The sequence below is a fragment of the Grammomys surdaster genome, unplaced genomic scaffold, assembly GCF_004785775.1.
Source record: "Grammomys surdaster isolate TR1022 unplaced genomic scaffold, NIH_TR_1.0 185, whole genome shotgun sequence".
In the NCBI taxonomy this organism is placed as follows: Eukaryota; Metazoa; Chordata; class Mammalia; order Rodentia; family Muridae; genus Grammomys; species Grammomys surdaster.
The window spans coordinates 16,662,954-16,682,560 of NW_021604630.1; the positions used below are offsets into that span (position 1 = coordinate 16,662,954).

Genomic DNA, 19,607 nt, shown 5'->3' on the forward strand with positions numbered 1-19,607 from the left:
AGCGCCATTACTGGCCCTGGGATTTAGCATTTGCTTCTGGGAGTCTGGCACGGACATCAGCACACCTCTACTCTCCCTTGTCTGGTGTGCTCCATTGCCTCTGATGGCTGAGGTTTCCTTCAGACCGCTAACTCTGTGAGTATTCTAGAAGAACAAAGGAATCATGGCCCTCAGGAAGCAAAACGTCCAGCCAAGTCCACTCCCTTCTCACTGCCTCAGTAGTGGCTACTTTTTGCATCTCTTAAATGGGAGCAGGAAGAAGGAAAGAGACTGCTATCTTAGAATTAGGCCTTGAGAGACATGGAGGGATAGAGGATAGAATAATTTATAAAGCAAACGTATTCAGTGGGTATGCTGTGGGGATGTGAGAACAATTTGTGAGTGGATTTTATTGGCTTGACACATATTTCTGAGGGTTTAACTCAAAGTCTTTAGCACCATTAAATGGTCCGAGTTTAGCTCTTAGTTATGTGACAGACAGCCTTTAATGCCACTTGACAAGTGGAAGTCAATCAAAACATAAAACTCAACAACTACTCTTGGCAATAAGTAAATCCTTAACAGAAACAACTCAGCCGGATGCTGAAAGGCAATCTCGGTTGTGGCCATGAAATTCTGAAACCACCAAGGCCAGGGCCACATCACCCCTAGTCTCACACAACTATGGGACCAAGAGACATGAGAAGTCAGCTCAGAATTCAAAGACAGATGAGGCAGGCAGCAAGGACCTTCTCTAAAGAATAGGATAAAAATGAGCTACACACACACTAAGCCACCAGCTATCTAATATTTTAATCCTCACGTGCCTAACCACCAGCACCTCCCTTTTGCCATTAAGACAGTGATTATCCATGTATCACTGGCTATCCTGGAACTCACCATGTAGACCATGCTAGCTTCAAACTCAGAGATCCCTGACTCTGCCTCCTGAGTGCTGGGATCAAAGGTGTGGACCACCACCACCTGGGTCATCCCTCCCCTTTTAAATAAATAATCCACACATGGCTTTCTCAGAATGATTCTAATCCTGTAAAAAGATTTTATATCAGAAGTAAACTAACTTTCCTCCTTTAGGATACTAGCTTAGGTGTCAAGAGGAGAGCTGGTGGGGAGAGTCATGTGGGTTTGTTGACAGTAAAACCCTTTTCCACTTGTTTACTTCTAGTATACAGCCCACACTGGTCTGGATCTTAACGTGTTATCCTCCTGGCCCAGCCTAAGTGCTGGGATTACATGTGTGGCCCAACACACCCAGCTTCATTCCCCATCACCATATAAATATTGTATCTTCGAAATCCAAACCTATTTCTCTAGAACTATTCTCTTGATAAAAGGGATTTCCAAAAGAGAAATGTCACTTTATCACACTAGAGAGCCTCCAATCAGGAAGCTACACAATAGCACTCAGGACAGCCCTGGAAGGACTAATGGTTTCTGGACTCATGCAGTTCCTTTACACGCCAGTTCTGCCTGTCTCCTCATCCCTGGAACAGAGGGGCTTTTCCATACTGAAGCTTTCGTTCCATCAAAAAAAAAAAAAATCTTGACTTTTCTATGTGCTGTTTGGCCAGGACTGGAGACACAGTGGTGAGTGAGACACTTTCAAGGAGCAAAACATCATTTCAGTAAGAAAAGCAAGAGAGTACAAGGAAAAAATTACAGAAACTGGAAGCCTGGAAGTGACCAGCACCCAGCTGCCTCAGAGGATGTCTTGGCTGTGCAGGTGGAGAGGACAGTGGCAGGGTAGCCAGCTCCCTAAGGATGCAGAAGCCCAATGAGTCCTTCGCAGCCTTTCTCATCTCTTGTACTCATGAACTGGTCCCTCCTGGACACAGGAGAGGCAACACAGGAATATCACCATGGAGAACATGTCAAACCAAACTCAACCACTGCCACATTATGATGGACATCCTGGCACAAAATGGAGTGCCCAACTGCAGATACAAAGAATTCATTTAGCTTGGGATCTATAAACACTGACTTAAGAAAACCTTAGCATGTGGGTGAATGCAGTCAGTCATCCTGAAAAACACTTGGCTGCCAAATACCCTTGGCTCATAGATCTGCCTTTGGAACCTCTGAGCTCAAGTAAAAAGGTAATAGAGGGCCATGGTGGCAATCTCCCACCCTCTAGAAACACACAGAGTGGACCATACAACGAGGCCTGCCTTTGGGAATTTAGTGGGACATGTGCAAAATAAGTCCATGCAGGCCCAGAACTCAGCAACACCAATTTTGGGATCCCTTAGGGAGTCACCCACCTCATATACACTGTTTTGTGTCAAGACATATTTTTTTCATAAACAAAATAAAAACATTAAAAAAAAGATTCTCTCCTACTTCAGCTCACAAGTGTTGTGGAATGGGACTGAAAAAGGATGGGAAGCTTTTGAATGTCAGAAGCACCGTGAAATCGTTGTTGCGTAAACACAGTGTCCAGCACACCAAGGGACTGACACGTTGTCAATCCACTCATCAGCCCAAAGGCAGTAGCGTGTGGGGCAGGGATGGGGACAGCAGCAGCTACCTCTTCCACAGAGCTCATGACATCCACGGGCAGCCCTCGAGTCAGGAAAGCATTCTCGTGCTGATGGTCCCTTAGACAAACCACGTGACAGTCGCTGTCCTCATTCTTCCTCCCATCTAAGAAATGTTAACCCAGAAGGACAGAGGTAATACATACATGGAAGCCACAGACAGTAAACTCAGTTCAAATGTGTGAAGCTTTTTAAAGGGGTCTTCTTACTGTCTAGGATGGCTTTGAAGTAATCCTGGGCTCAAGTCATCCTCCTATCTGAGCTTCCTGAATAGACTATGGGAATTAACCACTATGCCCACCTTAAAAGTAATTATCTCTTTCCACACTCCTCTTACCTTAACCTCATCTAACATTTGGTGAATCTATGTACATGGCCACTGACCCCAAAGCTACCTGGACATGCGGGCAGCTGTTGCTACTCATGACGCTACCAAACTGTGTGACTGCACTATGCTCAGAAGCCAAACTGCTCTTGGCCTCAGTTTCCTTACCTATGAAACAGAATCAACCCACCTCAGCACTGTTCTGGAGCTAAAAGAAGTGTTTGGAAACCTCCTGACCACTGTTGGCTACTGCTGTAACTTTAACAACCTTGTATGACAAACTTACTAACCGCACATTTCTGAGGACCAGAGGCTGACAATTTGTTTCTCTGGCCAGCAAACCTTTCCAGAGTAAAGGAGATATTTTAAGTCCTGATTGCTGCATTGGTTACACAAGTATGTATTTAACAAAACTGAGAGATAGGGTCTCGCTAGGTAGTCAAGGCTGGACCTGAAATCAAAGTCAGATCTTTCTGCCTCAGCCTCTGGAGTGATAAGATTGCAGGTGTACACTGCCACGCCCGCCACGCCCATTTTATCTCCTGGGATTTGATTTTATCTTAGTTTTTTTTCAAAGTGCATTCAATCAATAAGCGTCAGTGTTATTTTTCTTGAACATACCAACTACTTCATGTTGGGGCCAACAAATTTCTTTTTTTCTCTTAGTTCTCATTATCTGTAATCTACTTTTCAGCTCTTCCTTCCTACCCATGTGACACACTTGAAGAACTGCCACTGTTCTACTTACTCAAAATTCTAAGTTTTACTGATCCAGCCTGAATATTTCTAACTTGACCCTTCCGTGTAGCCAGAACCTGAACCAAAGCAAACCAGAAACACCAGCCAATAGACTTCTGGGAATCTAAGTCAACAACATTCTGCAACAACCTATTGAGCAACTATACATGTGAAACACCCAAATACTCTGGTAAAAATACATCAAGTTTGAGTTCTTATTCTTTGGGCCATAGTATCTTATAAACAACCTTCACAATTTCATCAAAGCAGGACGTTTTCAATGAAAATCAGAAAACACCTGCAGTGTTCAAAACACATCAAGTTCCAAAAGAATACTGAGCCAATACAGACAGGACTGTACCTACCAAAGTAAATAATTAAAACCGAGCCGATCGTACCCAGTGCTTATCATGTATGGTCAAAGTCTACACAGTTGGGCTCGGAAATGACTCCTGTAAAAACTGCTTGCTTTTTGTCAGTGATATTCACTTCATTAAAGAAATTACCTAAAGGCTCATTAAGGCCCATGAGAGGAGGGCCAGCAGGGCTTAAGGCTAAACTAAAATCTCTTCCTGATAGCGCTAAATGACTGTGAATAACTTCTCAGTCAGGAGGTTAGGGCAGTTGTCAAGGCTTTTCAAACTCCACTTGGCTAAAAGGAAATAATTTTCCGTCTAAACCATGCCAAGACCAATTGAAAAATGTCATTTATGTATGTGTAGTTATGCAAGCCAGCACCTCACCTTATACATCCCAACCTTTATTAAACATCAACTTCCTGTACCCTTTTCTTGAAAATGATTACCTGTCAGACTTTCCATTGGCCATAAAACATCTTGAACAGAAGGGCAACGTAGGCACACGGCTAACTCATGGTGCAGCCAAAGTTTGAAACTCCCAACACTGTACATTCCTTAGCGGGCATTTGAAAAGACATGATCATCTTTATGGCCAGAAGACATGCCTGAGGCTAGTGGGACGTTTGACTTGCCTTGTCTCGCTGGCACAAGGCCTCACCTCCTAGTTAAATTTTCACCTAGGATTACCTCCTTGTCACAATCGTCCCCTGTCTCTGCACAGCTCAAAAATAAAAGGATTCAGGGGCTTTGTAGAAAAAAAACAATAGTTCAGGAAAGTCTACCTATTAGCCTTTAGTTAACATCCAAGACTAATCTGCAAAATGGGAGAAAATTAAGTGATTCAGATTATCATTCTTCTGGAACTGAAATATGTCTTTTTGAAAAAGCAATCTGAAAACTACAAAATCTTATAGAAGCGGAATCTATTGTCCAACACACACAAGGCTGAGACAGAAGGATCACCGAGCTCCAGAGCACCCTAGACTACATTGCAGAGCCTTCTCCCAAGCACTGCAGGAGACAGAAAAGAGGGAAGCAGGTAAATTTGTTGTTTTGTTTTGTTTCAAGACAGGGTCTCACTATGTAGCTCAAGCTGACCTGGAACTCACTATGTAGACCAGGCTAGCCTCAAATGCACAGAGATCTATCTGCCTGTGCTTCCTGAGTGCCAGGGAAAATTTTTTTAAAGGAATGCAATATACTATTATGAGCTGCAACTGTCAGTGTTGTGCCAAGAAGCATTCGCGAACCCCCAAAGACCACCAAGGAACAGTTTCTGATGTAATAGCATTAGAATCTCTTTATTACAAGCTCCGGCTTGGGCTCTCCTCCAACCTAACCCTGACATAGCAGTGCAGGAAGGGAAGATGGAGCAGCCTCGAACCGTGAACAGGACAAGGTTTTATAGGAAATGGAAGTAAATAAGGTAGTGGTGAGGGGGGTCTATCCTGGCAAGTACCTAACTGAATGTCTATTGTAAGCTGACAGGTGGACTGGAAAGGGAAGGACCTTTCTAATGAGTCTCTAATGACCCCTGGCTGGAGGAGAACCTGTTTTTATAGAGAATACAAAGTTTAGGCCAAACATGTTTATGAGCCCATGGGACACCTTTGAGATCGTCTAGCAGTTGGTGATCTTTGAACTCAGCACTGAGCTCTGCCTGTATGTCAAGAACAATGGGGCCGGGCGGTGGTGATGCACGCCTTTAATCCCAGCACTTGGGAGGCAGAGGCAGGCAGATTTCTGAGTTCGAGAGTTCGAGGCTAGCCTGGTCTACAGAGTGAGTTTCAGGACAGCCAGGGCTACACAGAGAAACCCTGTCTCAAAAAAAAAAAAAACCGGGGGGGGGGTAAGTCCCATCTGGTAAGGGAGTTTCATACCTGGTAGAGAGTGAAGGAAAGGAGAGTTAACTCAGTCATTGCCTGCCTCTTAGGTCAATTTAGTTAAGGTCTCTTTTAGGATTTTGTTTATTCTCTCTACCTGTCCTGAACTCTGGGGTCTATATGCACAGTAAAGTTTCTAATCAATCTCTAGAATATTGGCTAGTCTCGGACTTATCTGGGGCACAAAAACTGGTCCATTTTCTGGTCCTGTCATCTGTGGAAACCCATACCTTGGCAGTATGTCCTCTAAGAGCATCTTTGTCACCATGGATGTAGTTTTATGTTTGGTGGGGAAAGCCTCAGTCCAACCTGAAAAGGTATCTATAAACATCAGTAAATATTTATATCTAAATTTTTCTGGTTTTACCTTTATGAAGTCTGTCTCTCAGTAGACTCTGGGCTTTGTGCCTCTGAACCTATTACTGGGGTTCTTCTCATTAGTCACTGAATTAGTTAGCTGGCAGGCTTTACAGTTCTTGACAATCTCAGCTATCTTCGAGTTGGCATCTTCTAATCCTGATATTAGCAAATCCTGTATTCTCCGGACACCCATGTGGGAAGAGCAGTGGATCTTCTGAAGTATGTGTATTCTCATTTCTTCTCGCACAATGGGTTTGTAGTCTGCTATTCTCTACCATCTGTCATAATATCATGGCATGAGCAAACTTCTATCTCAGATTATATTATCTTTTGAATATTTATGATGGTCAGATAGTATAGGATCCCTCAGATCCAGGGAAGTCAGGGACAAAAGAGGTCCAATTTCTAGGGCAGCGTGACAAGCTGCTGGATCTGCCCTATTGTTGCCCTCTAAAACTGGGTCCTTTCTTTTCTGGTGTCTAAAGTAGTGAATGATGGCCTGCTTCTTAAGACCCCATAGATCCCTTAGTAGGGAGAAGATTTTCTCTATTTTTGATAATGTTTCCTTCTACTGTCAGAAGACCTCTCTCCCTACAAAAATAGCCCAATGGACATAGCTTAAATACTGAACATTCTGTTTTACATTCTGTGAAGAATAGAAAAATAGTTAAAAAAATAAGTTAACTTAGGCTGTCTAAACTTTCACATATCCACATAATCATATAACTTTGACCTCTCATCTAAATGCCAATATATCGAAAGTGCTAGCACCGGTAATTTATTACTGGGAATAGCAGTCTTGCATTGGAAGGAAGGACAAATGGGCAAATGCCATCTTAACTTGCTGGAAGACAAAACAGTTATCCAAAGAGCTCTGGTCCCCAATTTCCTTATATATAAAATAGCTCTTATGACTGGCTATGTCCAACACACGGGGCTGATGTGCTAGCTAAATGATGTTCTTAACATGCTTTGGGCACAAAGTATTATCTAAGAACATGGAAGCAAGGCATGTGTCCCCAAAAAAACGTTCACTTTAGCATATGTGTATACAAATAGTGGCATTTGCAATTGAAAGTCTTCAATATGAACATTTTGGACTAAGTTAAAGGTTAAAAATGAGATGACGGCCTGTCTCAAAAAAACAAACAAACAAACAAAAAAACAAAAAAACAAAACAAAAATGAGATGATGGGTCTTCAGTACTTTCAAGTCAATGCATATCATGAGTTCAAAGTGAAGACTCAAATTTAAGTACTTTTAGAATGTGCAGGTAGCAAATGAACAACACGGTTTACAAACTGTATGAGAGAAGGAAGTATCTGCTTTGGTTGAAAAGTTTCAGCTCAAACAAAAGAAACCACCAGGAGCTCCCCAAGTTTAACACTCAAAAGAAAACCAAGAGGTGATAAAACTGGAGTCCAAGAATAAATAAAGTCAAATATTCCTACGGAAACCAATTATTTTCAAGAAAAGGAGAAAGGTATTAGGTTCTTGTACCTAGGGTTTAACTTCCACAAATGCACCAGCAGATCCTGGCAACTCCTTCACCAAAGCTTAGTCAGGGTAACTACACATCCATCTACGAGTCAGCAGATTTAAGACAGACTAAGGTAGGCTTAATAGCACCTATTGATTACGCTCTAAATATCTGGCACTGTAGTGGCATAACCCCAAAAGACATGTACTATCCCTCAGATCCTGACTGGCAACTAGGGGACAGAGGGAAAGAGATAACTTACTAAAATCACCCTGGTAACACAGAGGCTAGGAGCTACGACCCAGCTTTATCTGACCAGTTTCCTATTACGTGTGCTTGCTCCAAGTGTTCTGGTTCCCATAACAATTGTATCAACTCTATAACAAAATATGTCTCTCCAAGGTTTTATAGCTGATGTCGAAGAGAGCAGAACCCGTCTAACAGCTGAAATAACTTGTTTCATTATTGCTAATTCATAAAGAACAAGAAGAAAGGCAACATTTGCCACTTAAGAGTGGCTAAGAAGCTGCATCAGATAAAAAACAAAAACAAAAAAAACAAAGAGTTGTGTCAAACCTGGAGGGGGTGGGATACTTGTAAATCCAAAAATTGGAAAGCTGAGGCAGAGATAAACAGTATAAGCTCATGGGAAGTTTGAGGTTGGCCTCGACCACCCAAGACCCTGCCCCAAAACAAAGGCTACGTGAAAAATGATTTTCTCTCAATTAAAGATCTACACTGTTAAACTCGGTGTGGTGGCACAAACCTTTTATCCCAGCATTTGGGGAGGCAGAGGCCAGTGGGTCTCTGAGTTCAAGGCTAGCCTGGACTAGAGAGTTCCAAAAAACAAACAAACAAAACCAAAATCAAACATAACAACAACAAGCCCTTCCCCCACCCCTGAAAGAAAAAAAAGACTATAATTTTATGAGATTTAAAACATAATGAAGTTTGTTCTTTCTTGCTTTCTTTTTGGTTTTGGGTTTGGTTTCTTGAGACAGGGTTTCTCTGTGTAGCCTTCACTCTCCTAAAACTCTCTCTGTAGGCCATGCTGGCCTCGAATTCACAGAGATCCACCAGGCTCTGGCTCTGAGTGATGGGATTAAAGGCATGCACCGCCATGTCTGGCTCGTAATGCATTTTTAACAATCACTTCTTTAATATAAAATAGCCTAATACTTTTTAAAATATTAATATAAGGTTCTTCCCTGACTCCATTCCCTTCTCATTGGCTGGATCTTTATATTCACTTAAAAATTCTGAATTTTAAAACTCAGTAAACCCTACCCCATAGTTATAGTATGACCTTCATCGGGCAACACCAAAAAGCAACGGAAATATTTCTTAAACATGAAAAGTTACAAAAATGTTTTAAATCAAGTTCAATAATGAGAGACCCTAATGAAGTACAGAATCCTCCATAGGGTCGCAGAAACGACACACAAATCTTAAATGTAATATGAGGGAGAGCATTCTCAGACTGCAAAGTCATCTGCATTCCTCTGTAAGTTGTAAATACCTAGCTCTCTAAAGAGGAAAAAAAAAAAAAAAAAAGCCCAAATCTCTATTCAAGAGAAACGGCCAACGTGTGACTGTCTGCGCACATGGAGACGATAAATTATCACAGGTGGAATTAATTCTGTAAAAGTATTTGCACGTGGGTGTGCCAGATGTTCCAAGAGTGACTCCTCGTAACTATGTAGGAACTTTTAATAGGAATCTCTGCGTCTTCCAACTCTCCTCATGTATCCTTTCCCAAAACCCTGGGACAGGCTGAGCTGCCTTCATTCTTTGCCTGGTGAATAACACTGAAAGGAGGAGTCAGGAGGGCCAGAGAAGTAAATGAAGAAAGTGGAGAAAAATGCCAAGGAAATAAGCATCTGACTTAAAGGCTTCTAGCATCTGGAACTGGGGAAAGCACCCGCAAATTCCCACGCCAAGTAGAAATTATCCCAGGCTGCATCCGAAGCCACAGAGTACAAACGCACCCAGCACCAGGTTTCAACTCTATTGTCAAAACGCTTACAAAACATAATGTAGAACACTACTGGGGAAAGGAAGGGAAGCCACAGTGCCCTGTAAATGTCTAACGAGGAAAATTGTACTGGCCCACTAAGGAAAAAAAAATTTTTTTAAAGAACTATGTGTGCAGCAAGTGGTGATATGTGGCTTTAATCCCAGCAGGGGACAGGCAAAATCAGGAGGTTCTCTGTGAGGTCAAGGCCAAACTTGGTCTCCATAGCAAGTTCCAGGCCAGTCAAGTTGACACAGTGATACTCTTGTCTCAAAAAAACAAATAAAAGAAATAAAGAACTATTTTCAGGGGGCAGGACCTTGGAATTGAACCCAGGATCTCAAGCCTACTAGGCAACTGCTCTACCACTGAGCCATAAATAACTCCACCTCACCTTTATCTTTTTACTTCAAGGTGGGGGGGGGCTCACTCTCTTGCATAGTCTGGCCTTGAATGTATAATCCTCAAGTCTCAGGCTCCTGAGTAACTGGATGACTAAGCCCAGCAAGGATTCTTTAGATACCAAATGTCCTACCAAACCCTGGTCAAGACAACAGACATAGTTTCCAACATAGTGGAGACTATAATAAATTACGTGTTAACAATTTATGAGAACTCGAGTATTTCTAGCAACATACATACTAACACCCTCTGAGAACTGAAGCCAAATCCCTTCTGAACCTCTGCCCCTCTACTTTGCAATGTTCTGGCTACAGGGCGAGTTCCAAATAGGGTTTGAAACCGGTCAAAACTAAATGCAACATTTTAACAGTAGGGATTTTCTTCGTACCTTTTTCTCTAGAATACAGCATGGAAGAATAATTACAACTACATGTGTAGGTGGCATGGTCTAATAAAAGCAAATTCACTTTTCATAGTCAAGAGAACCTGAGAGACTCAGCCCTTTCTAACCCATTTTTTTTCCCAAGTCTCTAGTCCTTGCAACTCAACAGCAAGCTGGACCTTCTGTAATCCCGAGTTCAAATCTATAGGATTAAGTTAGAGGCGGTAGGGAAGCAAATTTCAACTATGAAACATGCTTAAGAATATGATGATGTTAATGTAGGAGTCTACTACATAATAAAAGGTAAGACATATATAGGATAAGTTTAACTAGGATTCTAGTAAATACAACTCAATCAGCTTGACAGAGAGGCAGGGAAGGGGGTGGGTCTATGTTTGAATGACATCTCTTAGATTGCTTTGGTCTATATTGCCTACTATTTTTATTCCACAAAGCTAGCTGAGTTATGTTTTAAATAGATATAAGGTATCCATGCAATGTCATTAATGATTAACAATCATCAAAAACATCTACAAGGGACTGGAGCAATGGCTCAAGAATTAAAAGCACTAGCCGTTCTTCCAAAGGACCAGGGTTTGATTCCCAGCACCCATATGGTAACTTAAAACCATCTGTAACTCCAGTCTCTGGGGATCTGACATCATCCTTTGGCCTCTGTGCAAATTCAGGCAAACATTCATATTCATAAGATAGAAATAATGAGAATCTGCCGGGCGGTGGTGGCGCACATCTTTAATCCCAGCACTTGGGAGACACAGGCAGGCGGATTTCTGAGTTCAAGGCCAGCCTGGTCTACAGAGTGAGTTCCAGGACAGCCAGGGCTACACAGAGAAACCAAAAAAAAAAAAAAAAAAAAGAGAGAGAGAGAGAGAGAGAATCTCAGTTTTTATTGTACTAGATGAACAAAATAAAAATTAACTCCTTATTTGACAGCAAATACTGTTTAACATCTTCTATAAACTGCTTATCTGAAATAAAGTGGGGGAAATGTTGATTTTTCTTCCAAATGGTGTACGTGTAAATAACACCCAAGTTAAATATTACCAAGTTAGCAATGTGCAAAAAGCATAGAAGATAAGCTAACTCCCACCAGTCCGGACTTAGCAATCACTGGCAGACACTTATAAGCTTCATGGTTATTTACAAAAGAATGTCTCTTTACCCTTAGTCAGTCCTCCTACTTCTTGCTATTCGAAGTATATATAGATACTCTCGAGGGGAGAAAAAAAATGCCTTTCTCAAGGCCAATACAGTACACAAAATTTCCTGACATGCTTTCACTGTAGATCAGGGTAACTGTGATCAATCTGCTCTCAGGCTATTACGTCGGTAAGAGTTCAGCATCAAGCTTAAAACACAATTTCTTTTCACGGTGCAAATCTGTATTAAAAGCACACTAAAGTATACAGTGGCCTAGAACTCAAGAGATGTCCCTACAGACTCCTTCCTCCTTTCCAGTTAGTCTACACAAACACACACACACACACACACACACACACACACACTGGCACATTTAAGCAAGCAAGGACACATTCAAGCAAGCAATGGTATCTTTAGAGAAACTTAAAATGACTTTAAGATTACATTTACTTTCAAAACCCCAAAACAAAATCATTTTTCTTTTTTTTTTTTAAGATTTATTTATTTAATGTAATCATCATTGTTCTCTTCACACGAACCAGAAGAGGGCATCAGACCCCATTACAGATGGTTGTGAGCCACCATGTGGTTGCTGGGAATTGAACTCAGGACCCCTGGAAGAGCAGTCAGTGCTCTTCACCACTGAGCCACCTCTCCAGCCCCAAAATTGTTTCTAAGTTAATCCCTGGTAAACTGACTGGCCTTAACAAACAAAAAGTTTGTTGTGTTAACGATTCATATGTACATTTATACTTCTGGAGTGTGGAGGCTATTAGGTAAAGTACCTTTAGACTCAATCAAGAGCAAATTAGCTCGCTGTATTGGGGGGAAAAAAGTTGCTGTATTTTTCTACAAAGTAAAGATAAAACCCCAAATATACCATTCCAAAATGCACATTTTTTTCTTTATCTTTGTGTCATCATGGGGAAAATGCCCGCGAGAAAAGGAGGCTGATTTCAAGAAACACTGAAGTCATTTCAAAGCCTGTAACTGCCATCAAGACAATCTTTTATGAAACTTGGCTTAGAAACAAATTTGAGGAAGAAAGTTACATTCAATACCTAATTATACTAAACCATTCTAAGCCAAGGATAGAGACCACACCAAAAGTCTGCATGCTGTCAAAGCATAATAAGAATATAAGCACAATAATGAATATTTTTTAAAAATCTGGGCCAGGGGGTGGTAGCACACACCTTTGATCTCAACACTCTGGAGGCAGAGTCTTAAGTATCTCTGTGAGATGGAGTCCAGACTGGTCTACAGAGCAAGGGCTACACAGAGAAACCTTGTCTCAAAAACTGGAAAAAAAATTATAGCAAAAATTTCAAATGGATTATAAGAAACATAGACTTCATAATCTCCAGAGCCATAAATTCCAAAGACTTTCAATGCCAGGGATTTAATTTTTTCTCAGACTTTGTTTTGATTGCATAGCACCTAAGTTTCTTGGTTAAGTATAAGATTTCAACTGCATTAATAAATTCACTTGGACAAGAGACAAGAAAGTCCAAAGAATACACATTTGCTGGTCATCTGAAACTCTAACCATTTGAGCTGTTACAGAGAAACCTTTAAAGATATGTTCTCTGAGTACTCCATTCGACTGGTCCATCATCATATGTGAAATCTGTAGACTTTGACAATTTAGTTTTTGAGATAGAGACCCGTGTAACCCCAGCTAGGAATACTTTCTTATTTTGTAGGCAACATTGGTCTTGATCTTACTGCATCTACCTCCCCAGTGCTACAACTGCAGGCATACATCATGAGACCTGGCTATGGTCATGTTCTGACCAAACATACATGATCCATTGCTACACAACTATGGGATAATGAGGAGAATGCTGTCTCTTTCCAAGCCAGTTGCTATTACAGATACTTGATTTTGGATTGTACACACAATGTATGTGTATGTGTATCTTTGGATATCATAAAAATGCCAGTTAAGGGGCTAAAGAGAAGACTCAGTGGTTAACAGTGGTTCTTTAAGAGGACATTGGCTCAGCTCCCAATAACGACATGCTGGCTCACAATCATCTGTAACTCCAATTCCAGGGGATGTGACACCCTGTTCTGATCTCCATGAAGGAACATCAGACATGCATGTGGTACACATATATACATTCAAGCTAAACATTCATACACATAAAATAAATTCCAAACAATTTGTTGCCAGTTAAAAAGTTTCTTCAAAGACATCTCTGAGTTTTTGAGTTGTTGACTCTATTTGTAGCACAGAACACATTACAATACTCATCAATGAATTCAAAAGCTCACAGACTACACAGCCTGTCAAGGAGTTAAAAAGGCTTTCCCCAAAATAATAGGAAGCACACACAGATCTATGTTGACTGTTACCACTGAAAAGATACAAAAGTGGGATCATCTGATAGGTTCACAGCACTGAAAACACCTAGAGATTGTCTTGATCATTTTGTCAGCTTTAGGGTAGGACAAAGCAAGACATGATCAGCCTACTGATACATTCTATAGATGTGTTCAACTCAAGGTTTTAAGAGTAATTGCAGGGCTTCCAGGACAGAAAGACATATGAAAATGTCCTAAAGATTAAGTAGATAATTTTAAGATTCTTCAGGTCCCAAAAAAAAACCCGGAAGATTGTCAACCAATATGCATGTACAGTCTCTCTAAATGTTCTGATCTGATTGAGTCAGATGCTTACAAAGGGCCCAAAAAGGACACTTGTTCCCCCAGGAAGCTGGAGTTACAGGCAGTTGTGAGCTTCCTGGTGTGGGTGCTGGAAACTAAATCCAGATCTTCTGGCAGAAGCAGACTGTGCCATTTCTCCAGCTCTAAGAACATCCTAATGACATACACCACTCTTGACAATTTGTCATTAACACGTGCAAAAGAAAAAATTACACAACAGCAGCTATTGCAGAACACAGACCTCGTAGTCATAGATGTAAAAAGGATCTAACTCGGAATTCCAGAAGTGACAGCCACATGTGATTCTTAAACATGATTCAGAACTACTAAAAATCCATTTGGGGAAAAACCAACATGTTTGACAACACTGAAGCATACTTCTGGAAGTCAACACATCTAGAAATGTGTTTATAGGGCAAATACAAATGAGGAGAATATTTGCAATATGAACAGATACATGCCAACAGCCTGAAAGAGGCTTTTATAAGTAGAAAAATGCCAATATCCCAAGAGGAAAATGTGATGCTGCACTGAAAACTATCCCTACATAGTAGCGCATGCCTTTAGTCTCAGCACTTGGGAGACAGAGGCAAGCAGATCTCCGAGTTCAAGGCCAGTCTGGTTAAAAAGGAAGAGTTCAAAGACAGAGAAACCCTGTCTCAAAATGAAAAAAAAAAAAAAAAACTGGAAACATAGGTGGAGTACTTTGTAACTTTTGCAATCAAAGAAGTGGAAACTTAAATACCAGGATTGCACTGTTCACCTATAAAGCTGGCAATAATACTTCCTTTAATTACCTGTGTTAAAAAAAAATAACACAAGAGCCCAGTTCTGCTCTGCTTAGTTTGACTAAATAGTTTTGGAAACCAAAGTTCAATATTTTTGAAAGAAACTTTTGCATCACTCATTGTGATTTCCAAGGACTTTATCCTAAGGAAAGCTACCTTCCAGACAAAATTTTAAAAGAGATAAATGTTGCAATAGCATATCTAATTATAGTAACTGCAAAAGAAAAGTTCAGCTTGAAAAACAAGGTTAAGTAAATCACCACATCTATAGAATATAATCTGTAATTCTAAATTAAGATTTTGAAGGCTTTATACAGTGGGGGAATTTTCATATTTTACAAAGAAAAAAAAATAGATGGTGGGATTGACTCTTACTTTTCTGAATGTACCAAACTGTATACATCAGCTATTCATTCCTGTTGAAGTCGGAGCTCTCAGGGTTACTAAGAGACATGCTTCTTAAAGGCATAATTCTTGTAACTCAAGTTTAGTTTCCAAAAATTCTACATGAAATTTATCCAGAATTTCAGAATCCTGGTTAAACACTACAAACATTATCCTTGAATTCCTAACGGTTAATTAAAAAGTACAGACCTCTTCCAAACACATTTTTTCCCACATAAATCTAGTTTTAAAAGGAACAGGTGAGGGGTTGGGGCCGCCATCAATGATAGTCCAGGTGTTTGGTATATACAAAACTCTTGGCTCCATCCTTTGCACAAGGAGTGGGTGTACGGGGCTGGGGCAGGGGGGGAGAGTACAGGTGAAGATGGATAAAACCTACATTTTTAAAAGTATAATAAACTAAATTTTATGCCTATTTTTTAACAGGATAGGAGTAGGTTTTTTTTCTTGCATAACTTTTCTTATGGATAAAGTTCTTGAGAAATGAATCTGTAAACAAAGAGTTTAAACACACCCACACAACAGAGTACAGATTGCCCCAAAGGAATTGCAGGAGAGACCGAGATGTAGTATTTAAACTGATAAACTATTTGTAAAACATTCCTTATGGGGGTCATATGTTCAGGGTAGCACGACCCCACCTCTTTTTTGTCCTCCTAGAAGTTGTCTCGGGATCCCTGGACTTGCCCCACCCCCACCGCGCTGTGATTTGATACCATGATTGAACTCCAATCACCTGGCACAACATGAAAGCTCTCTTTCCTCCTGTTTTGCCTAAGACTCTGGTTTTAGACAAACAAAATAGACTGGATTTCCTTTTGTAGAACACAGACAATTTAAAAGTAGTATTTTGCAGAGTGGGTGTCAGTATGCAAGCTATGTTTAAAAACAATGAAATTTGTCACTTTTACAGGTGAAAAGTGAACAGATAACCCTAGTTCGGGGTGGGGGGGGGCAAAGACTTCGCGCAAATTCTAGCTAAGTCCACTACTGAGTAATCAGTAAGGCGACCCTAAACGTGGACTTTCCTATAGAGTTTGTAAGAGCAAGCAGGCTGCAGGGAGTAAAGCCCGCATGAGGATCTGGGGAACTGCAGTAATTCTCTTTCTCCCATATATTCTGCTCTGCCTGCTCAAGCTGGGAATGGGCCCCGGCAAGTCGCCCAGCCGGAAGCCTGAGGCTGCCAGGTCCAGAGCTAGGGTCCAGAGCTTGGTGGGCGGCTTTCCACCAAGGTTGCAAACTTGACACTTCTCCCTTATCTACAGTTAAATCCACCGTCACTTTCAAGGTGACAGCCACTGCAGCCCGCTGTCCTGCAGGAGCCCCGCGGGCCCCACGTGAGCTCAGCCTCCCCACTCCTCTAACTTTGAAACCCTAGGACACCCGCCCCCTCCCCGGAAAGCCAGTTGGGTCACCGAGAGTGCATTGCAGTCGCCTCACCCCAGCTCCTCGTTCTCCGGAGGTCCCCACCGCGGCCGGGATGGGCGGCGGAATGGGATCCACTCCGCACTTGCCCGCAGAGCCGGGGACCCCGTCCTCCCGGGAGCCACAGCGTTCCGCACCCTCAGCGGGTCCCGCCTGGGTGGCGTCTGTACCTGGGGCTCGCAGCTTGACCCCCAACCCGCACCAGCACCCTGGCGGCCAGGCGGGAACCGGGAACCCGGAGCCCGGGCGTCCCAGCCTCCCCGCCCCGGGCCTCCAGGGGGAGGAGCGAAGGCGGAGAATCCGGGGCTGGGTGGCCTCGCCCCTGGCCCGCGGCGGCTCCTAGAGCCCAGACAAAAGCTAAGTGGGAACCGAAGGGGCAGCGCCCTCAAGAACTAACCCGAGAGGCGGGCCGGGGTTCCTTGAGGCACGATGATTCCTGCGGAGCTCCACTGTGATCGCCTGTTCCGTCCAGCTCCCTGGCTAAACGTCAACAAGCCACAAGCCCCGGGCGTACGTCCTGGACCGCGCTGCACCTGTTGACACGTGTGTCGCGAAGCCACTGCTGCTGACTGCGCTGCTGGCTGGCTGCCCTGCGCGACCCCAAGCCATTCACGTCCCGGTGGGAAAGCTAAGCTCTGCGGAGCCCAACTTTGGGGCCCCAGGACCGTCGAACAGGCTAAGCCAGAGGGAAGATTGGCTCCTCCTGGGTCCCCTCGCAGCCTGACTTCCCTGTCCCGCGAAGGGCAGAGTGCTTTGGGGTTGGAAGGTGGGAAAGAGGCAGACTTACCAGCTCAAGGGTTTGTAAGGAAGCGGCACTGATTGCTCTCGACGAGTCCCACCTGCGCTCTATATTGTCTTCAGACTTCCGAGCAGATTATTAGCGAGCACCTATTAAAGATTAAAGGAACCAGCACTCCAGCTGTTAGAAGTTTAGATAGAGAAGGGGTAGGAGGGTAGAAGGGCGGGTAGTGGGATAAGCTAGAAAGAGAAGCTATGTCTGACCACTTTAAAGCCAAAGTCCTTGTTCTTGAATCAAACTAAGGAAATTTCAGCATCAACTAAGCATATTTTAAACATAAGGTTTTCCTAAAGATTGATAGTCTGCTTGTGACAGATAAAGACATTCCTTAATATGTCAGACAACCAGAGCTCAAGTTTAATGTATGCATGTTTGTATGTATATATAAAACTACACGGCCTGGGATTGCTGAAAAAGCATTTTCGGTACATTTCTTGGGGCGCGGGGAGGGGTTGGGGGTTGGGGAGGCAGAAGCATTTCAGGGGTTTCCTATACCATGAATGCTGGATGAACTAATAGCTTTGCTGTTTATAGCTTTGAGTGCTTTCACGTGGACAATGATCCATTCTTTGCTCACAAGTAGACCCTGCTGTAAATAGGTTAGATTATTATCTCTATTATTCAAGTGAGGAAACCGAAGCTCAGAAAAGCCAAGTGACTTGCACATGGTCACACTGTGAGGGAGGGCAAGGCAGGCACAACCCCAGCAGAGCAAGCCCAACTCCCTTTTTTTTCCCCCTCCATATTCCAGTAGATAACACCTCTTGCTTATCTTTGAAATACCTGCTGTAATATGATCTGTGTCTGACCTTAGGAAAAATCATGTGACTGATTTTAAAGTGATACAGCATTGAAAAACCATTGGCTAATTCTCCCTTGTGCAAAAGGCGCCCAACAAAATAAAACAAACAAAAAACCACCACGGATGTTTTTTCTGGCAAGTCATGAGATAATTATGCTAATTAGCAACATGCCTCCTCCCTAAGGAGAATCTTCCTTGTGTTAAACATATTATTTAAGCCTTTATAAGCCACGTGTGCCCCAGATGATTTGGCTCAATATAATCTACACATACCGGAATTCCCACTATCACTTCATTCCATTGTGTGACTTAGTTCTATCAATATGGAGTTAGTTTTACTTTTTATTTATGTAAGATAAATTGAGAAAAGAAAACAAATTAAAAAAAAAAAAACAAGTGGATTTGCCGGGCGGTGGTGGCGGACGCCTTTAATCCCAGCACTTGGGAGGCAGAGGCAGGCAGATTTCTAAGTTCGAGAGTTCGAGGCTAGCCTGGTCTACAGAGTGAGTTCCAGGACAGCCAGGGCTACACAGAGAAACCCTGTCTCGAAAAACCAAACCAAAAAAAAACAAAAACAAAAACAAAAAAACCCACTATGAAGCAATTGGAGATACTTCACAGTTTGGAGGCAGTCCCAGTGCAGATGTTAATGTCATATTTTTGTGGGTGTAAAAATCAGAACCTTAGCTTCTAATTGCATTCACATAATCAGAAGTGATCTAGAGACATCTTCAGAGACTCCCCTCCAGGCAAACAGTCAAAAAATAAGGCCTATTAACTTCTCTGTTCCTCTTGGTTCTGGGCATGTAGCCATATTCTGACCTCTGAACTTTAATACTGACCTGCTACAGAGTCCAGGGTTAAGGATGAGAAGACAACTCTGCATAACTTTGTGGTCTTACATCCTAAAGAAAAGTTAGCATAGTTTTTTTTTCCCTCTGGGAGAAAAATGAAAGTTAACGACTATATTTAAAAAAAAAAAATCACTGCTTCACTTGGCAAAATACCAAAGACTAGAACATGTGATAGCCACTGGGCGTTAGTATATGTAAAGAGAGGCAGGCAGACAGAATA

At 42.2% G+C, this 19,607-nt stretch overlaps 1 protein-coding gene across 3 annotated transcripts in view; it reads right to left on the reverse strand.

Moving 5' to 3' along the window:
- Window positions 1-17,402, reverse strand: part of Mtus1 (microtubule associated scaffold protein 1) — a 145,073-nt gene extending 127,671 nt beyond the window's left edge. The window contains exon 1 of one of the 3 annotated variants that reach the window (XR_003711482.1): window positions 16,948-17,103. The gene's annotated coding sequence lies outside the window, so the exon portion shown is untranslated. Of the gene's footprint in view, window positions 1-16,947; window positions 17,104-17,329 lie in introns of those variants that run through there. The other 2 variants (XM_028768162.1, XM_028768161.1) reach the window with 2 other exon arrangements.
- Between the last annotated feature and the right edge of the window lie 2,205 nt (window positions 17,403-19,607).